Source organism: Lepidochelys olivacea, assembly GCF_965140295.1.
Source record: "Lepidochelys olivacea isolate rLepOli2 genome assembly, chromosome: 3".
Lineage (NCBI taxonomy): Eukaryota > Metazoa > Chordata > Testudines > Cheloniidae > Lepidochelys > Lepidochelys olivacea.
In genome coordinates this window covers 129,009,038-129,018,868 of record NC_140413.1, presented here as the reverse complement: position 1 = coordinate 129,018,868, position 9,831 = coordinate 129,009,038, and positions in this window count along the sequence as shown.

The window sequence follows — 9,831 nt, the reverse complement described above, 5'->3', positions numbered from 1 at the left end:
GAAATGAGTACAAAGTACAAAATAAAAATGATCAAATGGAAATGAGTGGCAATGTAGCCACTGGTAGCATTAAGCATTGTGGTTGTTAGTTGTGTTGCGGTAGCATGTGGGGGTTTATTGTGCTAGGAACTGCACAAAGTGAGTCATAGGCAGTTTCTGCTCCAAAGTGCATACAATCAAAGGAGAGATAACAATGGATGAGGAAAAGAAATAATATGTAAGCACCAGGAAGTTCTGCTTAAAAACTGACACAGCCCATGGGGAAAAATTCGATCTGGGGCCTGATTCTGAGTGGTACGGAGGCCCATTTACACTGCGCTGGCAGCATAATAGTAGTATCTTCAAGTAGGAGTAAATTCCATTCATAGTGTAAAGAGGCTTTAGTGTAACTGAGGGAAATATTACAGCCTGAATTACCTTCTGAATTACTAAGCCGCTGTGATAAGAAGGATGGTTTTATACAGAGTCACTAGGTTAAAAAGCAAGTCTTATGCCAGGAAAAATGTCTGTCGATCTCTTAGCTAGGATTTCCCTGCGGCAATTGTTTTCTGTACACAGCTTGTCCTCTACTTTTCATTTACAATAACAGTGTACCGCAGCTTGCCATCTGTATGGCCACAGATGACTCATTGCTATGGATCTTGCATTAGTCACTCCTAGAATGGATGAGCAAAGGATAACTAGCTTTCCTGCGACATGAGTTTCACTCACAGGCCAGAACTCTCACTGGCAAGCCCTCAATCTCAAAACTTCTATCTATGACTTCTGTTTGAATCTTAGTTTTGAAGTAAATAACTAAATTAAAATGGAAATCCCTTTTAAGTTGATGTACACTAATCATTTCTCTTCACAATTACTGCCTATGGGTTTCTGGAACACACACATGCACACCACAGCTTTCTGGTATGAACGGTGGGCTTGTCAGAATCCTGCTTTTATAGTCTCTGCTGCCAACCTTGCTCCTTACTAGATACAGGTCTTCAGAAGTCATGGTCAATAAAGGTGAAATTTACTCCCTGTGTGGTGAGCCCACACATGTGGTGCCTATATCTTATATGGGCTCTCTGCATAGCAGTGACTTTTACCCAGTATAAGCATAAGTGTAAGTATACTTATAAGTATATAAGTATACCCAGTATACTGAGTTGTTTAATTCTTATATTCTGGATCTTGAACTTGTTCCTGATTCATCCTTCACAGAAGCAGCCAACCTGCTGACTATTCACAATATATGGATCCACATTTATTTCCTTCTGATGATAATCCAGACCATTACATCACTACTGATGTCTGGATTACATATTGGAAGTTTGATCCTCTCCCTTCTTACAGAAAAAATCTGGTCATTGAAGTGACTATTGTCTTGTCCTTCAAATCTCTACCTCAGACATATTTCTCATTCCCCCAGGAAATCAGCTAATAAGCATAACTATGTGTACACCTGTATCTGGGGCCAGCTATCCTCTGGTCTGGGCTTTTGGTGTAAATCACAGAAGCCTGGTGGTGGCCAACCGCTTGTCTCCACTCTGTTAACAACTTTGAAGTACAGAGTAAGGCCCCTCTGATTGCTCATGTCTCTACCTGACCCAGTCTGGAAGTAAAAAGTTGTTTTATGGGATTGGTACAGATACTCGGGAAGGGAAATTATTCTGGGGACTGTTCTGATTCTGACACAACGTTATTACTTTCAATTCTAAGTGTGTTTTTACTGAGGGAAGTACATCCCAGATATTGGGGAATTGGACATTTTTATAGATATTTATATCTACACATGTCTTCCTTTGACTATTAACTAAGTCTTAAGATAAATGTAACATATTATTATCATAGGTCCACACGATCTGTGCTATGCCCCAGCTTTTAAACGGTCTTTTGGAGGAACGCTGTCAGAGTGCCAGACCTCTAAGGGTTCTCACTCTTCCTTCAGGGTAGGCCATGTGGTCTCATCATCTCCAGAACTGAGCCTCTGGGCTCCAGCACCTCTGGCTTCACACCATGAGCTCTGCCTAGTAAGTCCATCAGAGACTGATGCCTAGTCAAAGACTTTCACACTCTTCAGGGACCAATGAACCTCTGCAAAGATTTGCAGTGACACCAAGCAGCATATTCAAAACTGCATAGGGTTTATTTGTCAGTTGGTACACAGCCTTGAAAGTCCCGTAGATTAGCAGAGATAAATAAGCGTTAAGACGTCATCCATCTGGCCAAGCCAGAGCAATCCACCAACTGAGCTGTAAAGGACTCCATTTCAGGTTTTGACCCTTTTCACCCAGACTCCATTTCTGACCCTTTGTCAGTCCCAGGTGAGAACAAGCAGCCTCTTCCAGAAGCTGACCCTTTATCCCCTGCCAGTCACTTCTCAGTCTTTTGCTCTCAATCTGGCCTCTGCTCAGCTTCCCTAATGAGAGGTGGGGAGAGAGGGTTGGGAACATTCTTCCTCTTAATTATTGATTGCTGGGTGTGAACATTCTGGTCATCTGGGCTTCCCATTGTCTTTCAGATTCTGTATTGATCTGGGTCACTTTCAGCAGGTTCCAGCCAGTTTCTGAATGACCCATTCGTTCCAGCCCAGACTGCCGGGGAGACACACCTTGTGTCTCCTGCGCTGCCTCAAGAGTGGACTTGATGCTTTTTCTATCACTGAGTAGCAATGCCAAGTACAGAGGGAAACTGAGGTGCACATAGGATTCATAACAATATTACAGGAAATTCCCACTTTGTCACAATTAGTATGTAAGAACTGCTTTAAAAATGGGGTTTACCCTCATGAACATTTATAGCCAGGAATAGCACTGGGCGGCACTGGGCAAAGTATGGCTCTGACACTGAAACTTCCACCTTGATCTACAACACCATTTGTATTCCACTTCTTTGTGTCTTCTAAGCAAAGGCTGTCAGTTATGGCAAATTACCTCATGGTTTTGTGATGTTATGGGCAAACGGGGATTAGGATGAAACCAGTAAACTCATTTGCCTTTATAGAGAAACTCTCTAGTGGTGAAAAGCTAATTTGTGATGTTCCGGAATACATCTTAACCAGCTAGGGCCAAATTTTGCCCATGGAAGTGCATGAAGAGTGTTATTAAAGTCAATAGGACTTCACAGGATATGGATTTTCTGAACACTTTCAAGGCAGAATGTGACTGTTAGCCTTCCTAGAACAAAGGGAATTCCTTTGGTTTTCCTCTGCCTCTAATTAAAAGAAAGTGATTGTTAGAAACATAATTGAAACTCAATATTATGCATGCATGAAGCATAAAAAGTAAAAGTACACTCCACAAAGCATTGCCAAAAGTATACAGGAAGGAACAACCCTGCATCTTCAAAGGGATGGATGAGATAGCTTAATAGGTTTCTTCCATCTCTGCTTTCTGTTATCCAAAGGAGGATGGCAGCATTATTCATTAGGCAGCAACTGGTACAAGTTCAGATTCCATAGTGTCACAGCCTCTTTTTGGACCTGTAGCAGCTCAAGCACCCACTGCCATGGCGCCTCCTGCTGGTCATTCCCAGGAATTAGCTCTTTCCAGCCTCGGAGCACCTCCTGAGGGCCAGTGTCCCTCCTGCCTCAGGCCCCCATGTCCCTCCTGGACCCCGGTGCCCTCTTATCTTGGGGTGCTGTCCCCCAGCAGCGCCCCCACACTCTGGGTCTCCCCTCCCCCTATGCCCATCTTGCCTCAGTGGCTACTGCCAGTCGTCATCTAGCCCCCATTCACTGGGGCAAACTGCAGTCTGTAATGGCCGCTCATCATTGGCAAGGGGGTTGGACCAGCTGCCTCTGCCTATCCCCGGGCTGCACCTCTGCAACCCCAGTACCTCCTTAGGTCCCTAACCAGGCCTCAGCCTGCAGAGTTGCCAGGCTGGAGCTCCCCAGCTCCTCTTGCCCTTCCCCAGCACTGCTCTGTTTCAGGTACCCTTTTCTCCCCGGCAGCTAGGTCCTTCCCACTCCAAGGCTGGAGTGAGACTGACCTAAGGTGACCAGATAGCAAGTATGTAAAATCGGGACGGGGGTGGGGGGTAATAGGTGCCTATATAAGAAAAAGCCCTGAATATCAGGACTGTCCGTATAAAATCAGGACATCTGGTCACCCTAGACTGACCCAGCTCCTCCCTTAGCCTTATATCAAGGCCAGCTGTGGACTGATTGGGTGTGGCCACAGCTGTGGCTGCTTCCCCAATCAGCCTGCCTTTTTCCCCAGGAGCCAGGTAACTACCCTGCTACAGGACCCTAGTGGAAAACTGGGGTGGAGGGAGAGAAGTGGGGAGAGGTTAGGGAAAATTGCACTGATGGATGCAATCAATGAATGCTGCATATGTATCTCCCTTGTGACAGTATCTACATTTTCCACTGGAGAACCAATTCAAACTAAAACAAGACACATGTGGAAATATTTCTGGAATTAAGCAGACATCATTACTGTTTTATTTCTAGCACTCATGCAATATAGGCTGATTAAAACAAATAACATCCACAATTATGCTAGGATTAAGAAGGAAAATATGATAATACACTTCTTAATTTTGGGTATCACATATCCGTTGCTGGTTAAAGGGCAAGTTGCATTGTAAAACAATTTCTGTTGTCTTTCAATGGCCACTTTCTGCAATATTTCTTTAATTCTATTGTAGGAGAAATGTGGAATGCATAGACTGTGTGTGTTTTCAAATCTCTTAAAAAATACTCTGAAAACTTCTGATGTATAATAAGAGTCAGAGTGGTGTCTGGGCAAGAAATGCATGGAGGGGGCACTGGCTCAGTTAGGCTGGCTGAGGGTCAGTGGCATTCGAACCAGCTATGCCCAAAGATCTACTTAGGTGGTGGGGATTGCATGACCTGATCTTTACATAGTTCCTGATGCCTCTGGCCCTTCCTCACACGGGGGCAGATGCATAGTCCTGGAAAGCCACACATACCACAGATCTCAGCAAGAAAATCATGTGTGTAAGAGGTAGAGAAGGATGAAGACCTATCTGAAACACCTACAGGATCTCTATCAAGCGTTCTTACAACTACAATACCCGCCTACTGAAGTGAAGAAACAGATTGACAGAGCCAGAAGAGTACCCAGAAGTTACCTACTACAGGTCAGGCCCAACAAAGAAAACAGAACGCCACTAGCCATCACCTTCAGCCCCCAACTAAAACCTCTCCAACGCATCATCAAGGATCTACAACCTATCCTGAAGGACGACCCATCCCTCTCACAGATCTTGGGAGACAGGCCAGCCCTTGCTTACAGACAGCCCCCCAATCTGAAGCAAATACTCACCAGCAACCACACACCACACAACAGAACCACTAACCCAGGAACCTATCCTTGCAACAAAGCCCGTTGCCAACTGTGTCCACATCTCTATTTAGGGGACACCATCATAGGGCCTAATCACATCAGCCACCCTGTCAGAGGCTCGTTCACCTGCACGTCTACCAATGTGATATATGCCATCATGTACCAGCAATGCCCCTCTGCCATGTACATTGGCCAAACTGGACAATCTCTACGTAAAAGAATAAATGGACATAAATCAGACGTCAAGAATTATAACATTCAAAAACCAGTCGGAGAACACTTCAATCTCTTTGGTCACTCGATTACAAAAAAACTTCAAAAACAGACTCCAACGAGAGACTGCTGAATTGGAATTAATTTGCAAACTGGATACAATTAACTTAGGCTTGAATAAAGACTGGGAGTGGATGTATCATTACACAAAGTAAAACTATTTCCCCATGTTTATTCCCTCCCCTCCCCCCCGCTGTTCCTCAGACGTTCTTGTCAACTGCTGGAAATGGCCCACCTTGATTATCACTACAAAAGGTTCCCCCCTCCCCGCTCTCCTGCTGGTAATAGCTCACCTTACCTGATCACTCTGGTTACAGTGTGTATGGTAACACCCATTGTTTCATGTTCTCTGTGTATATAAATCTCCCCACTGTATTTTCCACTGTATGCATCCAGTGAAGTGAGCTGTAGCTCATGAAAGCTTATGCTCAAATAAATTTGTTAGTCTCTAAGGTGCCACAAGTCCTCCTTTTCTTCTATTTTCTTATTACCACTTTTTGGCCTTGACTACCGCAACTTTGCTCCCTTCAAGTGTATTCAGAATGCTGCTGCTAAAATCATCTTGGCTTACCGCTCTAATCACATCACCTCTTTGAATCCCCTGCATCACTGCATAAAAAACAAGCTTCCTGCTTTAAGACTCTTCATTGCTTAGCCCCCCCACCTAGCTGATTGAGTAACCTATTGTGACATTAACCCCCCATCTTCTTTCTTCCAATATTCCCTGCCTTTACTGGCCACCAGTCAGCTTTTTCCTTAACCAACCCACCCTTTCTGTGCTTAAGTTGTAATGAAAGAGGTGCCAGGGCTCAAACAAGCCCTGGCACAAATTAAGCAATGCATGGAGGAAACTCCCTGATAACTCAAACAGTCATCATCTTACCTTCCTTCAGATTCTTCCTAAGGACTCACCTCTGCCACGATGCTTACAAAACACTGCTGGCTGACCAGCTGAAGAGGTGACAAGGTGTGCTGTCTTCTTTTTATTTCCTCCTTACCTCTAACCCCAAATAAAATAAACAAACTCAACCAGACAATACATGTAATTAACAAAGCTGCCCCAATTTACCATACTCATTCACTTGTGGGTGATATCCACATCCCTTAATCTCTTTTGATTGGAAGCCCCACAATGCAGGGATTGTCTCTGATCTGTGCTTGCACAGTGTCCATCACAATGGGGCCTCAATCCAAGCTAGGGCTTTTGGGCACTGCCAGGATATAAATATTTAGTAGGAAAAGCTTCTGGGTTCTAACTGGTACTGTAGATGTTTTCAGCAAGATTTTCAGTGAAACTAACAAGATAAAGTATCATATGCAGTGGAGTTGTAGCCACGTTGGTCCCAGGACATTAGACACACAAGGTGGGTGAGGAAATATCTTGTATTGCACTAACTTCTATTGGAGAGAGAGAGACTGTGTAAGCTGGAAAGGTTGTCGCTCTCACCAGCAGAAGTTGATCCAATAAAAGATATTACCTCACCCACCTTGTCTCTGAGATGGTGTTTTTTCCCCCAGTGTATCAGAATGCAATTAAAATCTCTTTTCAAAATGAAATGTAAGGTTGGAAACTAACTTGGTTGGATTGAGATTTCTAGAAAGGATAGCCTCAACTAGTGACATTTAGTGGTCTCTCCCTCTTACCTCATCCTCTTTTAAGGGGTGTGTGTTTCTCTCTGCACATTCCCCGGCCTGCCTTTCCCCTTCCGGCCCTCTCCCAGATACTTCTGACACACTGGCATCTACACAACTCAGCGTACTATTTTCATGAGACTTGCATGTGTTGTCTGCTATAGATCACACACACCTTCCATAGCACTATTGAAAATCTTGAGTGGGAAGCATTTCCTAGTATTAGCTATTTTCATGATCATTTGCATGGTGCCAGCAGCGAAAGACATCATGGTCCATCTGGTGCAATCCAACTATCACAGCATACATTGCCTTCCAGGGAGTTCCAGTTGGAGCCTCTGATGCTTTCAAAGGTTCCCTGAACACATTTTGTGCACACGCTCTGAACCCACAATCCCTAGATTAAAGATTTTGAAAAGTCTTTAAATCATTAGTTTTCAGGCACCCCAAGAGTGAACATAAAGGCAACCACAAACACCAATGCTCTGTTGTAATCTGTTGCCGTCAATGTGTTGATTAAAGAAAATATTAAACTGTAGGGTATCAGCCAAGCCATGAGACGATCTATTGGCACAATGAATGAAATAAAAAAATCTAATTACATATTGCTTAAAGCTTTACTGCATAAAAAATACAAAAGGAAAATAATCTTTGTTGTGGTTAGGATTTCCTCATCCTGTCCAAATCTGCTCGTAATTTAGAAATATATGTTGGTTTCTGCATTCAGATTTTCATTAAATATTGCTTAGACTTCCTGGATCCAGACTTCCTGGATCCAGGGATGGCCTCAGGATTGGCCATGAGTACAAAGGTCTCTTCAGACTAAGAGCCACAGCCAATTGTAACGCATGGGGCCAAATCTGTCCCTGGTGTATTGACAGTTAAGTCAGGTTGGACCCTTTAGGATAGATCAGGAAGTAGATGTGGGTCTACTGAACAAATTTCTGGACCTAGGAGATGTAAACTCTTGGGATTCAGCCCATTCATATGTGTGTGTCGCTCTCTTGTCCTCTCTTCCTGCTTTCCCTTCTCTGCTTCTATCAGTCTCTAGCACTTTCTGTACTTCTCTTGGAGCTCTATTTCTTGCTCTTTCCACTGCCTCTTTTTATTCCCTGCCTTGCTCTCCCCTTTACTCTCCCTCTTTGTTCCTTTCTTTTTCTCTCTCCTCTATTTTCTGCCTTCTGGGTCCCTGTTTCCCCTATGATTTGCCTTCTGATCCCCTTCCTTTCTCACCCATTGTTTTTCTCACTCTGGCTCTCTCTCTCTCTCTTTTCCTTGGTCTCCATTTTCCTCTTTCCACTTGGCTGTGTGTTCTTTTCCCTCTCTGGGCTCCATGTCTCTCTGCCAGACTTTTTCTAAGGGTCTAAGCTCTTCTCTAAACCTTTCTCCCACCTTTCCCTTAGTTTCTGTCGCTCTCATTTGTTTTGTCATTCACTTTACCCATTGCTCTCTGATTTCACCACCCCCACCAATTCCAAAACAATGAGCTCTTTGAAATGCAGCAGCTCCATGATTAAGCTGGGTGGTGTCTTGGGCTAGGGAGTGAGCTCCCTCTCCCTGCTTTCAGTGCTAGCTCTGTAACACTAGGAAATATGTAATATAGACAGAAGGGAACATGGCTCCCAGCTGTGGGATATGAAAAGACTGGTATTCTGTGCTGATGGTGTTGAAGCAGAGGGTACTGTGAAGACAGGATAGCTGTTAGGATAGCTCAGTGTCTGACACGAGCAGAGTGCATTTGTTGATAGAGCGGCAGAACATGCATGGTACCTCTCAAACACGCATCATCTGAGACTTGTATTTACTTCCAATCCATTCAAGCCTGGAGTTCTGTCACCTCTATTGAAAATCTTGTGGATCAAAAATATGGAGTCATGAAACTCAGAGTTTAGACGTCACTTATACTACAAAACAGTAGTTCTCAAGTTTTTTTCCATGCCATAAGCACCCAACAAAGTATTGGGACCCCACTCCTACCTAGCCACAAAGAAATGTCTAGTTGGCAGCTGGTATCAAGTGAAGTGCCCCTAGGGTTGATCCTGGGACCGGTTTTGTTCAATATCTTCATAAATGATCTGGAGGACGGCGTGGATTGCACCCTCAGCAAGTTTGCAGATGACACTAAACTGGGAGGAGAGGTAAATACGCTGGAGGGTAGGGATAGGATACAGAGGGACCTAGACAAATTGGAGGATTGGTCCAAAAGAAACCTGATGAAGTTCAACAAGGACAAGTGCAGAGTCCTGCACTTAGGACGGAAGAATCCAATGCACCGCTACAGACTAGGGACCAAATGGCTAGGCAGCAGTTCTGCAGAAAAGGACCTAGGGGTTACAGTGGACGAGAAGCTGGATATGAGTCAACAGTGTGCCCTTGTTGCCAAGAAGGCCAATGGCATTTTGGGATGTATAAGTAGGGGCATTGCCAGCAGATCGAGGGACGTGATCGTTCCCCTCTATTCGACACTGGTGAGGCCTCATCTGGAGTACTGTGTCCAGTTTTGGGCCACACACTACAGGAAGGATGTGGAAAAATTGGAAAGAGTCCAGCGGAGGGCAACAAAAATGATTAGGGGACTGGAACACATGAGTTATGAGGAGAGGCTGAGGGAACTGGGGATGTTTAGTCTACGGAA